Source organism: Channa argus, unplaced genomic scaffold (assembly GCF_033026475.1).
Source record: "Channa argus isolate prfri unplaced genomic scaffold, Channa argus male v1.0 Contig065, whole genome shotgun sequence".
NCBI classification, from domain to species: domain Eukaryota; kingdom Metazoa; phylum Chordata; class Actinopteri; order Anabantiformes; family Channidae; genus Channa; species Channa argus.
In genome coordinates, this window is record NW_027125284.1 from 29,695 (window position 1) to 48,819 (window position 19,125).

General features: G+C 41.9%; 1 non-coding gene and 19 pseudogenes across 1 annotated transcript; all 20 read left to right on the forward strand.

The window, feature by feature from the left end:
* The first annotated feature begins 85 nt into the window (after positions 1-85).
* LOC137120065 (5S ribosomal RNA) lies at positions 86-204 on the forward strand (annotated as a pseudogene).
* An 867-nt stretch (positions 205-1,071) lies between these two features.
* Positions 1,072-1,190, forward strand: LOC137120036 (5S ribosomal RNA; annotated as a pseudogene).
* Positions 1,191-2,047: 857 nt separating this feature from the next.
* Positions 2,048-2,166, forward strand: LOC137120066 (5S ribosomal RNA; annotated as a pseudogene).
* An 857-nt stretch (positions 2,167-3,023) lies between these two features.
* LOC137120037 (5S ribosomal RNA) lies at positions 3,024-3,142 on the forward strand. The gene has a single exon (XR_010913718.1). It is a non-coding gene; the product is annotated as a 5S ribosomal RNA (ribosomal RNA).
* An 867-nt stretch (positions 3,143-4,009) lies between these two features.
* Positions 4,010-4,128, forward strand: LOC137120032 (5S ribosomal RNA; annotated as a pseudogene).
* Positions 4,129-4,985: 857 nt separating this feature from the next.
* Positions 4,986-5,104, forward strand: LOC137120068 (5S ribosomal RNA; annotated as a pseudogene).
* An 858-nt stretch (positions 5,105-5,962) lies between these two features.
* LOC137120008 (5S ribosomal RNA) lies at positions 5,963-6,081 on the forward strand (annotated as a pseudogene).
* Positions 6,082-6,935: 854 nt separating this feature from the next.
* Positions 6,936-7,054, forward strand: LOC137119953 (5S ribosomal RNA; annotated as a pseudogene).
* An 857-nt stretch (positions 7,055-7,911) lies between these two features.
* Positions 7,912-8,029, forward strand: LOC137120021 (5S ribosomal RNA; annotated as a pseudogene).
* An 867-nt stretch (positions 8,030-8,896) lies between these two features.
* LOC137120067 (5S ribosomal RNA) lies at positions 8,897-9,015 on the forward strand (annotated as a pseudogene).
* An 857-nt stretch (positions 9,016-9,872) lies between these two features.
* On the forward strand, positions 9,873-9,991 carry LOC137120009 (5S ribosomal RNA; annotated as a pseudogene).
* Positions 9,992-10,848: 857 nt separating this feature from the next.
* Positions 10,849-10,967, forward strand: LOC137119954 (5S ribosomal RNA; annotated as a pseudogene).
* An 867-nt stretch (positions 10,968-11,834) lies between these two features.
* On the forward strand, positions 11,835-11,953 carry LOC137120010 (5S ribosomal RNA; annotated as a pseudogene).
* An 857-nt stretch (positions 11,954-12,810) lies between these two features.
* On the forward strand, positions 12,811-12,929 carry LOC137120069 (5S ribosomal RNA; annotated as a pseudogene).
* Positions 12,930-13,786: 857 nt separating this feature from the next.
* Positions 13,787-13,904, forward strand: LOC137120022 (5S ribosomal RNA; annotated as a pseudogene).
* An 867-nt stretch (positions 13,905-14,771) lies between these two features.
* LOC137120070 (5S ribosomal RNA) lies at positions 14,772-14,890 on the forward strand (annotated as a pseudogene).
* An 857-nt stretch (positions 14,891-15,747) lies between these two features.
* On the forward strand, positions 15,748-15,866 carry LOC137120071 (5S ribosomal RNA; annotated as a pseudogene).
* An 857-nt stretch (positions 15,867-16,723) lies between these two features.
* LOC137119950 (5S ribosomal RNA) lies at positions 16,724-16,842 on the forward strand (annotated as a pseudogene).
* Positions 16,843-17,709: 867 nt separating this feature from the next.
* LOC137120011 (5S ribosomal RNA) lies at positions 17,710-17,828 on the forward strand (annotated as a pseudogene).
* An 867-nt stretch (positions 17,829-18,695) lies between these two features.
* On the forward strand, positions 18,696-18,814 carry LOC137120023 (5S ribosomal RNA; annotated as a pseudogene).
* The last annotated feature ends 311 nt before the right edge of the window (positions 18,815-19,125 follow it).

Below are 19,125 nucleotides of genomic sequence, written 5' to 3' on the forward strand. Positions count from 1 at the left end.
TTTGCCACATTTATCTTCTTCTTAGCAAGTGTCATGCATTCTGCTTCTCCAGCGTTTTTAGGAGCTGTTGATGATGTCAAATGCAGCTTACGGCCACACCGCTCTCTAAGCGCCCGATCTCGTCCGATCTCGGCAGCCAAATAGAGCCGGGCCTGGTTAGTACTTGGTAGGAAGACCGCCTGGGAATACCAGGTGCTGTAAGCTTTTTTGCTTGGGTTTACGGGCAGCACAAGCTGGTGTTACTGCCTATTTATTCATAGAAATTGTTCTATATTTTCACCAAATTTTGTTCTTTCATTGCTGTTTTGCTACTTTATTGGTTTGCCAACCATCGTGCTTCATTACTAGTAGACCATGTTACGGTCCTGGCCATATGTGTTGTTTTTATTTTCTTGTTCTTATAGGTGCCCTGCCTGATTGGCCGGATTGGGGGGCAGTACAGGAAGCTGATTGGTCCATCCTACACTTCCTGGAGTTTTAAAAGTACGGTTCCCAACAGCTAGCGAGGCTCTTTCTGGCATCAGCACCTGTTTGCTGTTCTTGCTTTCCAAACCTTATTTAGCATTTTTGAATTGTTAGGTTTTGTGCCGTGGTTTTGTTTATAAATTGTATATTTTGTAAATAGTATTAAATCTGTAGGGGTGGACTGCCATTTTCTTTTGATTGTTTTCTCTTGTTTTCACATTAGGGAGTTAGGGTTAGCGACTGTCTTTTGGTTTGTTTATTTCTATCAGGCTGACTAGCACTTTCTGTGGGAAATGGCTTATTTTGTTTATTATGTTGGCCTTGGTTCGCCCTGAGTTGTAGTGTCATGTTTTGTTTGACACTTTCTTTCGTTTAAAATAAATATCATTCTGTTGGAACATCTCGATCCTGGATTTTGGTTTGGGGATCGGAGAGGGAACATGCTAATTTATCTTTGTATGTTGCACCCTGACCCCCTAGACAGGGGCGTAACAGACCAGTACAGTTATAGTACTTTGTACTTTGCCACATTTATCTTCTTCTTAGCAAGTGTCATGCATTCTGCTTCTCCAGCGTTTTTAAGAGCTGTTGATGATGTCAAATGCAGCTTACGGCCACACCCCTCTCTAAGCGCCCGATCCCGTCCGATCTCGGCAGCCAAATAGGGCCGGGCCTTGTTAGTACTTGGTAGGAAGACCGCCTGGGAATACCACATGCTGTAAGCTTCTTTGCTTGGGTTTACGGGCAGCACAAGCTGGTGTTACTGCCTATTTATTCATAGAAATTGTTCTATATTTTCACCAAATTTTGTTCTTTCATTGCTGTTTTGCTACTTTATTGGTTTGCCAACCATCGTGCTTCATTACTAGTAGACCATGTTACGGTCCTGGCCATATGTGTTGTTTTTATTTTCTTGTTCTTATAGGTGCCCTGCCTGATTGGCCGGATTGGGGGGCAGTACAGGAAGCTGATTGGTCCATCCTACACTTGCTGGAGTTTTAAAAGTACGGTTCCCAACAGCTAGCGAGGCTCTTTCTGGCATCAGCACCTGTTTGCTGTTCTTGGTTTCCAAACCTTATTTAGCATTTTTGAATTGTTAGGTTTTGTGCCGTGGTTTTGTTTATAAATTGTATATTTTGTAAATAGTATTAAATCTGTAGGGGTGAACTGCCATTTTCTTTGGACTGTTTTCACATTAGGGAGTTAGGGTTAGAGACTGTCTTTTGGTTTGTTTATTTCTATCAGGCTAGCTAGCACTTTCTGTGGGAAATGGCTTATTTTGTTTATTATGTTGGCCTTGGTTCGCCCTGAGTTATAGTGTCATGTTTTGTTTGACACTTTCTTTCGTTTAAAATAAATATCATTCTGTTGGAACATCTCGATCCTGGATTTTGGTTTGGGGATCGGAGAGGGAACATGCTAATTTATCTTTGTATGTTTCACCCTGACCCCCTAAACAGGGGCGTAACAGACCAGTACAGTTATAGTACTTTGTACTTTGCCACATTTATCTTCTTCTTAGCAAGTGTCATGCATTCTGCTTCTCTAGCGTTTTTAAGAGCTGTTGATGATGTCAAATGCAGCTTACGGCCACACCGCTCTCTAAGCGCCCGATCTCGTCCGATCTCGGCAGCCAAATAGAGCCGGGCCTGGTTAGTACTTGGTAGGAAGACCGCCTGGGAATACCAGGTGCTGTAAGCTTTTTTGCTTGGGTTTACGGGCAGCACAAGCTTGTGTTACTGCCTATTTATTCATAGAAATTGTTCTATATTTTCATCAAATTTTGTTCTTTCATTGCTGTTTTGCTACTTTATTGGTTTGCCAACCATCGTGCTTCATTACTAGTAGACCATGTTACGGTCCTGGCCATATGTGTTGTTTTTATTTTCTTGTTCTTATAGGTGCCCTGCCTGATTGGCCGGATTGGGGGGCAGTACAGGAAGCTGATTGGTCCATCCTACACTTGCTGGAGTTTTAAAAGTACGGTTCCCAACAGCTAGCGAGGCTCTTTCTGGCATCAGCACCTGTTTGCTGTTCTTGGTTTCCAAACCTTATTTAGCATTTTTAAATTGTTAGGTTTTGTGCCGTGGTTTTGTTTATAAATTGTATATTTTGTAAATAGTATTAAATCTGTAAGGGTGAACTGCCATTTTCTTTGGACTGTTTTCACATTAGGGAGTTAGGGTTAGCGACTGTCTTTTGGTTTGTTTATTTCTATCAGGCTAGCTAGCACTTTCTGTGGGAAATGGCTTATTTTGTTTATTATGTTGGCCTTGGTTCGCCCTGAGTTGTAGTGTCATGTTTTGTTTGACACTTTCTTTCGTTTAAAATAAATATCATTCTCTTGGAACATCTCGATCCTGGATTTTGGTTTGGGGATCGGAGAGGGAACATGCTAATTTATCTTTGTATGTTGCACCCTGATCCCCTAGACAGGGGCGTAACAGACCAGTACAGTTATAGTACTTTGTACTTTGCCACATTTATCTTCTTCTTAGCAAGTGTCATGCATTCTGCTTCTCCAGCGTTTTTAAGAGCTGTTGATGATGTCAAATGCAGCTTACGGCCAAACCGCTCTCTAAGCACCCGATCTCGTCCGATCTCGGCAGCCAAATAGAGCCGGGCCTGGTTAGTACTTGGTAGGAAGACCGCCTGGGAATACCAGGTGCTGTAAGCTTTTTTGCTTGGGTTTACGGGCAGCACAAGCTGGTGTTACTGCCTATTTATTCATAGAAATTGTTCTATATTTTCATCAAATTTTGTTCTTTCATTGCTGTTTTGCTACTTTATTGGTTTGTCAACCATCGTGCTTCATTACTAGTAGACCATGTTATGGTCCTGGCCATATGTGTTGTTTTTATTTTGTTGTTCTTATAGGTGCCCTGCCTGATTGGCCGGATTTGGGGGAAGTACAGGAAGCTGATTGGTCCATCCTACACTTCCTGGAGTTTTAAAAGTACGGTTCCCAACAGCTAGCGAGGCTCTTTCTGGCATCAGCACCTGTTTGCTGTTCTTGCTTTCCAAACCTTATTTAGCATTTTTGAATTGTTAGGTTTTGTGCCGTGGTTTTGTTTATAAATTGTATATTTTGTAAATAGTATTAAATCTGTAGGGGTGGACTGCCATTTTCTTTTGATTGTTTTCTCTTGTTTTCACATTAGGGAGTTAGGGTTAGCGACTGTCTTTTGGTTTGTTTATTTCTATCAGGCTAGCTAGCACTTTCTGTGGGAAATGGCTTATTTTGTTTATTATGTTGGCCTTGGTTCGCCCTGAGTTGTAGTGTCATGTTTTGTTTGACACTTTCTTTCGTTTAAAATAAATATCATTCTGTTGGAACATCTCGATCCTGGATTTTGGTTTGGGGATCGGAGAGGGAACATGCTAATTTATCTTTGTATGTTACACCCTGACCCCCTAGACAGGGGCGTAACAGACCAGTACAGTTATAGTACTTTGTACTTTGCCACATTTATCTTCTTCTTAGCAAGTGTCATGCATTCTGCTTCTCCAGCGTTTTTAAGAGCTGTTGATGATGTCAAACGCAGCTTACGGCCACACCGCTCTCTAAGCGCCCGATCCCGTCCGATCCCGGCAGCCAAATAGGGCCGGGCCTTGTTAGTACTTGGTAGGAAGACCGCCTGGGAATACCACGTGCTGTAAGCTTCTTTGCTTGGGTTTACGGGCAGCACAAGCTGGTGTTACTGCCTATTTATTCATAGAAATTGTTCTATATTTTCACCAAATTTTGTTCTTTCATTGCTGTTTTGCTACTTTATTGGTTTGCCAACCATCGTGCTTCATTACTAGTAGACCATGTTACGGTCCTGGCCATATGTGTTGTTTTTATTTTCTTGTTCTTATAGGTGCCCTGCCTGATTGGCCGGATTGGGGGGCAGTACAGGAAGCTGATTGGTCCATCCTACACTTCCTGGAGTTTTAAAAGTACGGTTCCCAACAGCTAGCGAGGCTCTTTCTGGCATCAGCACCTGTTTGCTGTTCTTGGTTTCCAAACCTTATTTAGCATTTTTGAATTGTTAGGTTTTGTGCCGTGGTTTTGTTTATAAATTGTATATTTTGTAAATAGTATTAAATCTGTAGGGGTGAACTGCCATTTTCTTTGGACTGTTTTCACATTAGGGAGTTAGGGTTAGAGACTGTCTTTTGGTTTGTTTATTTCTATCAGGCTAGCTAGCACTTTCTGTGGGAAATGGCTTATTTTGTTTATTATGTTGGCCTTGGTTCGCCCTGAGTTGTAGTGTCATGTTTTGTTTGACACTTTCTTTCGTTTAAAATAAATATCATTCTGTTGGAACATCTCGATCCTGGATTTTGGTTTGGGGATCGGAGAGGGAACATGCTAATTTATCTTTGTATGTTTCACCCTGACCCCCTAGACAGGGGCGTAACAGACCAGTACAGTTATAGTACTTTGTACTTTGCCACATTTATCTTCTTCTTAGCAAGTGTCATGCATTCTGCTTCTCTAGCGTTTTTAAGAGCTGTTGATGATGTCAAATGCAGCTTACGGCCACACCGCTCTCTAAGCGCCCGATCTCGTCCGATCTCGGCAGCCAAATAGAGCTGGGCCTGGTTAGTACTTGGTAGGAAGACCGCCTGGGAATACCAGGTGCTGTAAGCTTTTTTGCTTGGGTTTACGGGCAGCACAAGCTTGTGTTACTGCCTATTTATTCATAGAAATTGTTCTATATTTTCATCAAATTTTGTTCTTTCATTGCTGTTTTGCTACTTTATTGGTTTGCCAACCATCGTGCTTCATTACTAGTAGACCATGTTACGGTCCTGGCCATATGTGTTGTTTTTATTTTCTTGTTCTTATAGGTGCCCTGCCTGATTGGCCGGATTGGGGGGCAGTACAGGAAGCTGATTGGTCCATCCTACACTTGCTGGAGTTTTAAAAGTACGGTTCCCAACAGCTAGCGAGGCTCTTTCTGGCATCAGCACCTGTTTGCTGTTCTTGCTTTCCAAACCTTATTTAGCATTTTTGAATTGTTAGGTTTTGTGCCGTGGTTTTGTTTATAAATTGTATATTTTGTAAATAGTATTAAATCTGTAGGGGTGAACTGCCATTTTCTTTGGACTGTTTTCACATTAGGGAGTTAGGGTTAGAGACTGTCTTTTGGTTTTGGTTATTTCTATCAGGCTAGCTAGCACTTTCTGTGGGAAATGGCTTATTTTGTTTATTATGTTGGCCTGGGTTCGCCCTGAGTTGTAGTGTCATGTTTTGTTTGACACTTTCTTTCATTTAAAATAAATATCATTCTGTTGGAACATCTCGATCCTGGATTTTGGTTTGGGGATCGGAGAGGGAACATGCTAATTTATCTTTGTATGTTGCACCCTGACCCCCTAGACAGGGGCGTAACAGACCAGTACAGTTATAGTACTTTGTACTTTGCCACATTTATTTTCTTCTTAGCAAGTGTCATGCATTCTGCTTCTCCAGCGTTTTTAAGAGCTGTTGATGATGTCAAATGCAGCTTACGGCCACACCGCTCTCTAAGCGCCCGATCCCGTCCGATCTCGGCAGCCAAATAGGGCCGGGCCTTGTTAGTACTTGGTAGGAAGACCGCCTGGGAATACCACGTGCTGTAAGCTTCTTTGCTTGGGTTTACGGGCAGCACAAGCTGGTGTTACTGCCTATTTATTCATAGAAATTGTTCTATATTTTCACCAAATTTTGTTCTTTCATTGCTGTTTTGCTACTTTATTGGTTTGCCAACCATCGTGCTTCATTACTAGTAGACCATGTTACGGTCCTGGCCATATGTGTTGTTTTTATTTTCTTGTTCTTATAGGTGCCCTGCCTGATTGGCCGGATTGGGGGGCAGTACAGGAAGCTGATTGGTCCATCCTACACTTCCTGGAGTTTTAAAAGTACGGTTCCCAACAGCTAGCGAGGCTCTTTCTGGCATCAGCACCTGTTTGCTGTTCTTGGTTTCCAAACCTTATTTAGCATTTTTGAATTGTTAGGTTTTGTGCCGTGGTTTTGTTTATAAATTGTATATTTTGTAAATAGTATTAAATCTGTAGGGGTGAACTGCCATTTTCTTTGGACTGTTTTCACATTAGGGAGTTAGGGTTAGAGACTGTCTTTTGGTTTGTTTATTTCTATCAGGCTAGCTAGCACTTTCTGTGGGAAATGGCTTATTTTGTTTATTATGTTGGCCTTGGTTCGCCCTGAGTTGTAGTGTCATGTTTTGTTTGACACTTTCTTTCGTTTAAAATAAATATTCTGTTGGAACATCTCGATCCTGGATTTTGGTTTGGGGATCGGAGAGGGAACATGCTAATTTATCTTTGTATGTTTCACCCTGACCCCCTAAACAGGGGCGTAACAGACCAGTACAGTTATAGTACTTTGTACTTTGCCACATTTATCTTCTTCTTAGCAAGTGTCATGCATTCTGCTTCTCTAGCGTTTTTAAGAGCTGTTGATTATGTCAAATGCAGCTTACAGCCACACCGCTCTCTAAGCGCCCGATCTCGTCCGATCTCGGCAGCCAAATAGAGCCGGGCCTGGTTAGTACTTGGTAGGAAGACCGCCTGGGAATACCAGGTGCTGTAAGCTTTTTTGCTTGGGTTTACGGGCAGCACAAGCTTGTGTTACTGCCTATTTGTTCATAGAAATTGTTGTATATTTTCATCAAATTTTGTTCTTTCATTGCTGTTTTGCTACTTTATTGGTTTGCCAACCATCGTGCTTCATTACTAGTAGACCATGTTACGGTCCTGGCCATATGTGTTGTTTTTATTTTCTTGTTCTTATAGGTGCCCTGCCTGATTGGCCGGATTGGGGGGCAGTACAGGAAGCTGATTGGTCCATCCTACACTTGCTGGAGTTTTAAAAGTACTGTTCCCAACAGCTAGCGAGGCTCTTTCTGGCATCAGCACCTGTTTGCTGTTCTTGGTTTCCAAACCTTATTTAGCATTTTTAAATTGTTAGGTTTTGTGCCGTGGTTTTGTTTATAAATTGTATATTTTGTAAATAGTATTAAATCTGTAGGGGTGAACTGCCATTTTCTTTGGACTGTTTTCACATTAGGGAGTTAGGGTTAGAGACTGTCTTTTGGTTTGTTTATTTCTATCAGGCTAGCTAGCACTTTCTGTGGGAAATGGCTTATTTTGTTTATTATGTTGGCCTTGGTTCGCCCTGAGTTGTAGTGTCATGTTTTGTTTGACACTTTCTTTCGTTTAAAATAAATATCATTCTGTTGGAACATCTCGATCCTGGATTTTGGTTTGGGGATCGGAGAGGGAACATGCTAATTTATCTTTGTATGTTTCACCCTGACCCCCTAGACAGGGGCGTAACAGACCAGTACAGTTATAGTACTTTGTACTTTGCCACATTTATCTTCTTCTTAGCAAGTGTCATGCATTCTGCTTCTCTAGCGTTTTTAAGAGCTGTTGATGATGTCAAATGCAGCTTACGGCCACACCGCTCTCTAAGCGCCAGATCTCGTCCGATCTCGGCAGCCAAATAGAGCGGGCCTGGTTAGTACTTGGTAGGAAGACCGCCTGGGAATACCAGGTGCTGTAAGCTTTTTTGCTTGGGTTTACGGGCAGCACAAGCTTGTGTTACTGCCTATTTATTCATAGAAATTGTTCTATATTTTCATCAAATTTTGTTCTTTCATTGCTGTTTTGCTACTTTATTGGTTTGCCAACCATCGTGCTTCATTACTAGTAGACCATGTTACGGTCCTGGCCATATGTGTTGTTTTTATTTTCTTGTTCTTATAGGTGCCCTGCCTGATTGGCCGGATTGGGGGGCAGTACAGGAAGCTGATTGGTCCATCCTACACTTGCTAGAGTTTTAAAAATACGGTTCCCAACAGCTAGCGAGGCTCTTTCTGGCATCAGCACCTGTTTGCTGTTCTTGCTTTCCAAACCTTATTTAGCATTTTGGAATTGTTAGGTTTTGTGCCGTGGTTTTGTTTATAAATTGTATATTTTGTAAATAGTATTAAATCTGTAGGGGTGGACTGCCATTTTCTTTTGATTGTTTTCTCTTGTTTTCACATTAGGGAGTTAGGGTTAGCGACTGTCTTTTGGTTTGTTTATTTATATCAGGCTGACTAGCACTTTCTGTGGGAAATGGCTTATTTTGTTTATTATGTTGGCCTTGGTTCGCCCTGAGTTGTAGTGTCATGTTTTGTTTGACACTTTCTTTCGTTTAAAATAAACATCATTCTGTTGGAACATCTCGATCCTGGATTTTGGTTTGGGGATCGGAGAGGGAACATGCTAATTTATCTTTGTATGTTGCACCCTGACCCCCTAGACAGGGGCGTAACAGACCAGTACAGTTATAGTACTTTGTACTTTGCCACATTTATCTTCTTCTTAGCAAGTGTCATGCATTCTGCTTCTCCAGCGTTTTTAAGAGCTGTTGATGATGTCAAACGCAGCTTACGGCCACACCGCTCTCTAAGCGCCCGATCTCGTCCGATCTCGGCAGCCAAATAGAGCCGGGCCTGGTTAGTACTTGGTAGGAAGACCGCCTGGGAATACCAGGTGCTGTAAGCTTTTTTGCTTGGGTTTACGGGCAGCACAAGCTGGTGTTACTGCCTATTTATTCATAGAAATTGTTCTATATTTTCACCAAATTTTGTTCTTTCATTGCTGTTTTGCTACTTTATTGGTTTGCCAACCATCGTGCTTCATTACTAGTAGACCATGTTACGGTCCTGGCCATATGTGTTGTTTTTATTTTCTTGTTCTTATAGGTGCCCTGCCTGATTGGCCGGATTGGGGGGCAGTACAGGAAGCTGATTGGTCCATCCTACACTTGCTGGAGTTTTAAAAGTACGGTTCCCAACAGCTAGCGAGGCTCTTTCTGGCATCAGCACCTGTTTGCTGTTCTTGCTTTCCAAACCTTATTTAGCATTTTTGAATTGTTAGGTTTTGTGCCGTGGTTTTGTTTATAAATTGTATATTTTGTAAATAGTATTAAATCTGTAGGGGTGAACTGCCATTTTCTTTGGACTGTTTTCACATTAGGGAGTTAGGGTTAGAGACTGTCTTTTGGTTTGTTTATTTCTATCAGGCTAGCTAGCACTTTCTGTGGGAAATGGCTTATTTTGTTTATTATGTTGGCCTGGGTTCGCCCTGAGTTGTAGTGTCATGTTTTGTTTGACACTTTCTTTCATTTAAAATAAATATCATTCTGTTGGAACATCTCGATCCTGGATTTTGGTTTGGGGATCGGAGAGGGAACATGCTAATTTATCTTTGTATGTTGCACCCTGACCCCCTAGACAGGGGCGTAACAGACCAGTACAGTTATAGTACTTTGTACTTTGCCACATTTATTTTCTTCTTAGCAAGTGTCATGCATTCTGCTTCTCCAGCGTTTTTAAGAGCTGTTGATGATGTCAAATGCAGCTTACGGCCACACCGCTCTCTAAGCGCCCGATCCCGTCCGATCTCGGCAGCCAAATAGGGCCGGGCCTTGTTAGTACTTGGTAGGAAGACCGCCTGGGAATACCACGTGCTGTAAGCTTCTTTGCTTGGGTTTACGGGCAGCACAAGCTGGTGTTACTGCCTATTTATTCATAGAAATTGTTCTATATTTTCACCAAATTTTGTTCTTTCATTGCTGTTTTGCTACTTTATTGGTTTGCCAACCATCGTGCTTCATTACTAGTAGACCATGTTACGGTCCTGGCCATATGTGTTGTTTTTATTTTCTTGTTCTTATAGGTGCCCTGCCTGATTGGCCGGATTGGGGGGCAGTACAGGAAGCTGATTGGTCCATCCTACACTTCCTGGAGTTTTAAAAGTACGGTTCCCAACAGCTAGCGAGGCTCTTTCTGGCATCAGCACCTGTTTGCTGTTCTTGGTTTCCAAACCTTATTTAGCATTTTTGAATTGTTAGGTTTTGTGCCGTGGTTTTGTGTATAAATTGTATATTTTGTAAATAGTATTAAATCTGTAGGGGTGAACTGCCATTTTCTTTGGACTGTTTTCACATTAGGGAGTTAGGGTTAGAGACTGTCTTTTGGTTTGTTTATTTCTATCAGGCTAGCTAGCACTTTCTGTGGGAAATGGCTTATTTTGTTTATTATGTTGGCCTTGGTTCGCCCTGAGTTGTAGTGTCATGTTTTGTTTGACACTTTCTTTCGTTTAAAATAAATATCATTCTGTTGGAACATCTCGATCCTGGATTTTGGTTTGGGGATCGGAGAGGGAACATGCTAATTTATCTTTGTATGTTTCACCCTGACCCCCTAAACAGGGGCGTAACAGACCAGTACAGTTATAGTACTTTGTACTTTGCCACATTTATCTTCTTCTTAGCAAGTGTCATGCATTCTGCTTCTCTAGCGTTTTTAAGAGCTGTTGATTATGTCAAATGCAGCTTACAGCCACACCGCTCTCTAAGCGCCCGATCTCGTCCGATCTCGGCAGCCAAATAGAGCCGGGCCTGGTTAGTACTTGGTAGGAAGACCGCCTGGGAATACCAGGTGCTGTAAGCTTTTTTGCTTGGGTTTACGGGCAGCACAAGCTTGTGTTACTGCCTATTTGTTCATAGAAATTGTTGTATATTTTCATCAAATTTTGTTCTTTCATTGCTGTTTTGCTACTTTATTGGTTTGCCAACCATCGTGCTTCATTACTAGTAGACCATGTTACGGTCCTGGCCATGTGTGTTGTTTTTATTTTCTTGTTCTTATAGGTGCCCTGCCTGATTGGCCGGATTGGGGGGCAGTACAGGAAGCTGATTGGTCCATCCTACACTTGCTGGAGTTTTAAAAGTACTGTTCCCAACAGCTAGCGAGGCTCTTTCTGGCATCAGCACCTGTTTGCTGTTCTTGGTTTCCAAACCTTATTTAGCATTTTTAAATTGTTAGGTTTTGTGCCGTGGTTTTGTTTATAAATTGTATATTTTGTAAATAGTATTAAATCTGTAGGGGTGGACTGCCATTTTCTTTTGATTGTTTTCTCTTGTTTTCACATTAGGGAGTTAGGGTTAGCGACTGTCTTTTGGTTTGTTTATTTCTATCAGGCTAGCTAGCACTTTCTGTGGGAAATGGCTTATTTTGTTTATTATGTTGGCCTTGGTTCGCCCTGAGTTGTAGTGTCATGTTTTGTTTGACACTTTCTTTCGTTTAAAATAAATATCATTCTGTTGGAACATCTCGATCCTGGATTTTGGTTTGGGGATCGGAGAGGGAACATGCTAATTTATCTTTGTATGTTGCACCCTGACCCCCTAGACAGGGGCGTAACAGACCAGTACAGTTATAGTACTTTGTACTTTGCCACATTTATCTTCTTCTTAGCAAGTGTCATGCATTCTGCTTCTCCAGCGTTTTTAAGAGCTGTTGATGATGTCAAATGCAGCTTACGGCCACACCGCTCTCTAAGCGCCCGATCCCGTCCGATCTCGGCAGCCAAATAGGGCCGGGCCTTGTTAGTACTTGGTAGGAAGACCGCCTGGGAATACCACGTGCTGTAAGCTTCTTTGCTTGGGTTTACGGGCAGCACAAGCTGGTGTTACTGCCTATTTATTCATAGAAATTGTTTTATATTTTCACCAAATTTTGTTCTTTCATTGCTGTTTTGCTACTTTATTGGTTTGCCAACCATCGTGCTTCATTACTAGTAGACCATGTTACGGTCCTGGCCAAATGTGTTGTTTTTATTTTCTTGTTCTTATAGGTGCCCTGCCTGATTGGCCGGATTGGGGGGCAGTACAGGAAGCTGATTGGTCCATCCTACACTTCCTGGAGTTTTAAAAGTACGGTTCCCAACAGCTAGCGAGGCTCTTTCTGGCATCAGCACCTGTTTGCTGTTCTTGGTTTCCAAACCTTATTTAGCATTTTTGAATTGTTAGGTTTTGTGCCGTGGTTTTGTTTATAAATTGTATATTTTGTAAATAGTATTAAATCTGTAGGGGTGAACTGCCATTTTCTTTGGACTGTTTTCACACTAGGGAGTTAGGGTTAGAGACTGTCTTTTGGTTTGTTTATTTCTATCAGGCTAGCTAGCACTTTCTGTGGGAAATGGCTTATTTTGTTTATTATGTTGGCCTTGGTTCGCCCTGAGTTGTAGTGTCATGTTTTGTTTGACACTTTCTTTCGTTTAAAATAAATATCATTCTGTTGGAACATCTCGATCCTGGATTTTGGTTTGGGGATCGGAGAGGGAACATGCTAATTTATCTTTGTATGTTTCACCCTGACCCCCTAGACAGGGGCGTAACAGACCAGTACAGTTATAGTACTTTGTACTTTGCCACATTTATCTTCTTCTTAGCAAGTGTCATGCATTCTGCTTCTCTAGCGTTTTTAAGAGCTGTTGATGATGTCAAATGCAGCTTACGGCCACACCGCTCTCTAAGCGCCCGATCTCGTCCGATCTCGGCAGCCAAATAGAGCCGGGCCTGGTTAGTACTTGGTAGGAAGACCGCCTGGGAATACCAGGTGCTGTAAGCTTTTTTGCTTGGGTTTACGGGCAGCACAAGCTTGTGTTACTGCCTATTTATTCATAGAAATTGTTCTATATTTTCATCAAATTTTGTTCTTTCATTGCTGTTTTGCTACTTTATTGGTTTGCCAACCATCGTGCTTCATTACTAGTAGACCATGTTACGGTCCTGGCCATATGTGTTGTTTTTATTTTCTTGTTCTTATAGGTGCCCTGCCTGATTGGCCGGATTGGGGGGCAGTACAGGAAGCTGATTGGTCCATCCTACACTTGCTGGAGTTTTAAAAGTACGGTTCCCAACAGCTAGCGAGGCTCTTTCTGGCATCAGCACCTGTTTGCTGTTCTTGCTTTCCAAACCTTATTTAGCATTTTTGAATTGTTAGGTTTTGTGCCGTGGTTTTGTTTATAAATTGTATATTTTGTAAATAGTATTAAATCTGTAGGGGTGAACTGCCATTTTCTTTGGACTGTTTTCACATTAGGGAGTTAGGGTTAGAGACTGTCTTTTGGTTTGTTTATTTCTATCAGGCTAGCTAGCACTTTCTGTGGGAAATGGCTTATTTTGTTTATTATGTTGGCCTTGGTTCGCCCTGAGTTGTAGTGTCATGTTTTGTTTGACACTTTCTTTCGTTTAAAATAAATATCATTCTGTTGGAACATCTCGATCCTGGATTTTGGTTTGGGGATCGGAGAGGGAACATGCTAATTTATCTTTGTATGTTTCACCCTGACCCCCTAGACAGGGGCGTAACAGACCAGTACAGTTATAGTACTTTGTACTTTGCCACATTTATCTTCTTCTTAGCAAGTGTCATGCATTCTGCTTCTCTAGCGTTTTTAAGAGCTGTTGATGATGTCAAATGCAGCTTACGGCCACACCGCTCTCTAAGCGCCAGATCTCGTCCGATCTCGGCAGCCAAATAGAGCGGGCCTGGTTAGTACTTGGTAGGAAGACCGCCTGGGAATACCAGGTGCTGTAAGCTTTTTTGCTTGGGTTTACGGGCAGCACAAGCTTGTGTTACTGCCTATTTATTCATAGAAATTGTTCTATATTTTCATCAAATTTTGTTCTTTCATTGCTGTTTTGCTACTTTATTGGTTTGCCAACCATCGTGCTTCATTACTAGTAGACCATGTTACGGTCCTGGCCATATGTGTTGTTTTTATTTTCTTGTTCTTATAGGTGCCCTGCCTGATTGGCCGGATTGGGGGGCAGTACAGGAAGCTGATTGGTCCATCCTACACTTGCTAGAGTTTTAAAAATACGGTTCCCAACAGCTAGCGAGGCTCTTTCTGGCATCAGCACCTGTTTGCTGTTCTTGCTTTCCAAACCTTATTTAGCATTTTGGAATTGTTAGGTTTTGTGCCGTGGTTTTGTTTATAAATTGTATATTTTGTAAATAGTATTAAATCTGTAGGGGTGGACTGCCATTTTCTTTTGATTGTTTTCTCTTGTTTTCACATTAGGGAGTTAGGGTTAGCGACTGTCTTTTGGTTTGTTTATTTATATCAGGCTGACTAGCACTTTCTGTGGGAAATGGCTTATTTTGTTTATTATGTTGGCCTTGGTTCGCCCTGAGTTGTAGTGTCATGTTTTGTTTGACACTTTCTTTCGTTTAAAATAAACATCATTCTGTTGGAACATCTCGATCCTGGATTTTGGTTTGGGGATCGGAGAGGGAACATGCTAATTTATCTTTGTATGTTGCACCCTGACCCCCTAGACAGGGGCGTAACAGACCAGTACAGTTATAGTACTTTGTACTTTGCCACATTTATCTTCTTCTTAGCAAGTGTCATGCATTCTGCTTCTCCAGCGTTTTTAAGAGCTGTTGATGATGTCAAACGCAGCTTACGGCCACACCGCTCTCTAAGCGCCCGATCTCGTCCGATCTCGGCAGCCAAATAGAGCCGGGCCTGGTTAGTACTTGGTAGGAAGACCGCCTGGGAATACCAGGTGCTGTAAGCTTTTTTGCTTGGGTTTACGGGCAGCACAAGCTTGTGTTACTGCCTATTTATTCATAGAAATTGTTCTATATTTTCATCAAATTTTGTTCTTTCATTGCTGTTTTGCTACTTTATTGGTTTGCCAACCATCGTGCTTCATTACTAGTAGACCATGTTACGGTCCTGGCCATATGTGTTGTTTTTATTTTCTTGTTCTTATAGGTGCCCTGCCTGATTGGCCGGATTGGGGGGCAGTACAGGAAGCTGATTGGTCCATCCTACACTTCCTGGAGTTTTAAAAGTACGGTTCCCAACAGCTAGCGAGGCTCTTTCTGGCATCAGCACCTGTTTGCTGTTCTTGGTTTCCAAACCTTATTTAGCATTTTTGAATTGTTAGGTTTTGTGCCGTGGTTTTGTTTATAAATTGTATATTTTGTAAATAGTATTAAATCTGTAGGGGTGAACTGCCATTTTCTTTGGACTGTTTTCACATTAGGGAGTTAGGGTTAGAGACTGTCTTTTGGTTTGTTTATTTCTATCAGGCTAGCTAGCACTTTCTGTGGGAAATGGCTTATTTTGTTTATTATGTTGGCCTTGGTTCGCCCTGAGTTGTAGTGTCATGTTTTGTTTGACACTTTCTTTCGTTTAAAATAAATATCATTCTGTTGGAACATCTCGATCCTGGATTATGGTTTGGAGACCGGAGAGGGAACATCCTAATTTATCTTTGTATGTTGCACCCTGACCCCCTAGACAGGGGCGTAACAGACCAGTACAGTTATAGTACTTTGTACTTTGCCACATTTATCTTCTTCTTAGCAAGTGTCATGCATTCTGCTTCTCCAGCGTTTTTAAGAGCTGTTGATGATGTCAAATGCAGCTTACGGCCACACCGCTCTCTAAGCGCCCGATCTCGTCCGATCTCGGCAGCCAAATAGAGCCGGGCCTGGTTAGTACTTGGTAGGAAGACCGCCTGGGAATACCAGGTGCTGTAAGCTTTTTTGCTTGGGTTTACGGGCAGCACAAGCTGGTGTTACTGCCTATTTATTCATAGAAATTGTTCTATATTTTCATCAAATTTTGTTCTTTCATTGCTGTTTTGCTACTTTATTGGTTTGTCAACCATCGTGCTTCATTACTAGTAGACCATGTTACGGTCCTGTCCATATGTGTTGTTTTTATTTTCTTGTTCTTATAGGTGCCCTGCCTGATTGGCCGGATTGGGGGGCAGTACAGGAAGCTGATTGGTCCATCCTACACTTCCTGGAGTTTTAAAAGTACGGTTCCCAACAGCTAGCGAGGCTCTTTCTGGCATCAGCACCTGTTTGCTGTTCTTGGTTTCCAAACCTTATTTAGCATTTTTGAATTGTTAGGTTTTGTGCCGTGGTTTTGTTTATAAATTGTATATTTTGTAAATAGTATTAAATCTGTAGGGGTGAGCTGCCATTTTCTTTGGACTGTTTTCACATTAGGGAGTTAGGGTTAGCGACTGTCTTTTGGTTTGTTTATTTCTATCAGGCTAGCTAGCACTTTCTGTGGGAAATGGCTTATTTTGTTTATTATGTTGGCCTTGGTTCGCCCTGAGTTATAGTGTCATGTTTTGTTTGACACTTTCTTTCGTTTAAAATAAATATCATTCTGTTGGAACATCTCGATCCTGGATTTTGGTTTGGGGATCGGAGAGGGAACATGCTAATTTATCTTTGTATGTTGCACCCTGACCCCCTAGACAGGGGCGTAACAGACCAGTACAGTTATAGTACTTTGTACTTTGCCACATTTATCTTCTTCTTAGCAAGTGTCATGCATTCTGCTTCTCCAGCGTTTTTAGGAGCTGTTGATGATGTCAAATGCAGCTTACGGCCACACCGCTCTCTAAGCGCCCGATCTCGTCCGATCTCGGCAGCCAAATAGAGTCGGGCCTGGTTAGTACTTGGTAGGAAGACCGCCTGGGAATACCAGGTGCTGTAAGCTTTTTTGCTTGGGTTTACGGGCAGCACAAGCTGGTGTTACTGCCTATTTATTCATAGAAATTGTTCTATATTTTCATCAAATTTTGTTCTTTCATTGCTGTTTTGCTACTTTATTGGTTTGTCAACCATCGTGCTTCATTACTAGTAGACCATGTTATGGTCCTGGCCATATGTGTTGTTTTTATTTTGTTGTTCTTATAGGTGCCCTGCCTGATTGGCCGGATTTGGGGGAAGTACAGGAAGCTGATTGGTCCATCCTACACTTCCTGGAGTTTTAAAAGTACGGTTCCCAACAGCTAGCGAGGCTCTTTCTGGCAGCAGCACCTGTTTGCTGTTCTTGCTTTCCAAACCTTATTTAGCATTTTTGAATTGTTAGGTTTTGTGCCGTGGTTTTGTTTATAAATTGTATATTTTGTAAATAGTATTAAATCTGTAGGGGTGGACTGCCATTTTCTTTTGATTGTTTTCTCTTGTTTTCACATTAGGGAGTTAGGGTTAGCGACTGTCTTTTGGTTTGTTTATTTCTATCAGGCTGACTAGCACTTTCTGTGGGAAATGGCTTATTTTGTTTATTATGTTGGCCTTGGTTCGCCCTGAGTTGTAGTGTCATGTTTTGTTTGACACTTTCTTTCGTTTAAAATAAATATCATTCTGTTGGAACATCTCGATCCTGGATTTTGGTTTGGGGATCGGAGAGGGAACATGCTAATTTATCTTTGTATGTTACACCCTGACCCCCTAGACAGGGGCGTAACAGACCAGTACAATTATAGTACTTTGTACTTTGCCACATTTATCTTCTTCTTAGCAAGTGTCATGCATTCTGCTTCTCCAGCGTTTTTAAGAGCTGTTGATGATGTCAAATGCAGCTTACGGCCACACCGCTCTCTAAGCGCCCGATCCCGTCCGATCTCGGCAGCCAAATAGGGCCGGGCCTTGTTAGTACTTGGTAGGAAGACCGCCTGGGAATACCACGTGCTGTAAGCTTCTTTGCTTGGGTTTACGGGCAGCACAAGCTGGTGTTACTGCCTATTTATTCATAGAAATTGTTCTATATTTTCACCAAATTTTGTTCTTTCATTGCTGTTTTGCTACTTTATTGGTTTGCCAACCATCGTGCTTCATTACTAGTAGACCATGTTACGGTCCTGGCCATATGTGTTGTTTTTATTTTCTTGTTCTTATAGGTGCCCTGCCTGATTGGCCGGATTGGGGGGCAGTACAGGAAGCTGATTGGTCCATCCTACACTTCCTGGAGTTTTAAAAGTACGGTTCCCAACAGCTAGCGAGGCTCTTTCTGGCAGCAGCACCTGTTTGCTGTTCTTGCTTTCCAAACCTTATTTAGCATTTTTGAATTGTTAGGTTTTGTGCCGTGGTTTTGTTTATAAATTGTATATTTTGTAAATAGTATTAAATCTGTAGGGGTGGACTGCCATTTTCTTTTGATTGTTTTCTCTTGTTTTCACATTAGGGAGTTAGGGTTAGCGACTGTCTTTTGGTTTGTTTATTTCTATCAGGCTGACTAGCACTTTCTGTGGGAAATGGCTTATTTTGTTTATTATGTTGGCCTTGGTTCGCCCTGAGTTGTAGTGTCATGTTTTGTTTGACACTTTCTTTCGTTTAAAATAAATATCATTCTGTTGGAACATCTCGATCCTGGATTTTGGTTTGGGGATCGGAGAGGGAACATGCTAATTTATCTTTGTATGTTGCACCCTGACCCCCTAGACAGGGGCGTAACAGACCAGTACAGTTATAGTACTTTGTACTTTGCCACATTTATCTTCTTCTTAGCAAGTGTCATGCATTCTGCTTCTCCAGCGTTTTTAAGAGCTGTTGATGATGTCAAATGCAGCTTACGGCCACACCCCTCTCTAAGCGCCCGATCCCGTCCGATCTCGGCAGCCAAATAGGGCCGGGCCTTGTTAGTACTTGGTAGGAAGACCGCCTGGGAATACCACGTGCTGTAAGCTTCTTTGCTTGGGTTTACGGGCAGCACAAGCTGGTGTTACTGCCTATTTATTCATAGAAATTGTTCTATATTTTCACCAAATTTTGTTCTTTCATTGCTGTTTTGCTACTTTATTGGTTTGCCAACCATCGTGCTTCATTACTAGTAGACCATGTTACGGTCCTGGCCATATGTGTTGTTTTTATTTTCTTGTTCTTATAGGTGCCCTGCCTGATTGGCCGGATTGGGGGGCAGTACAGGAAGCTGATTGGTCCATCCTACACTTGCTGGAGTTTTAAAAGTACGGTTCCCAACAGCTAGCGAGGCTCTTTC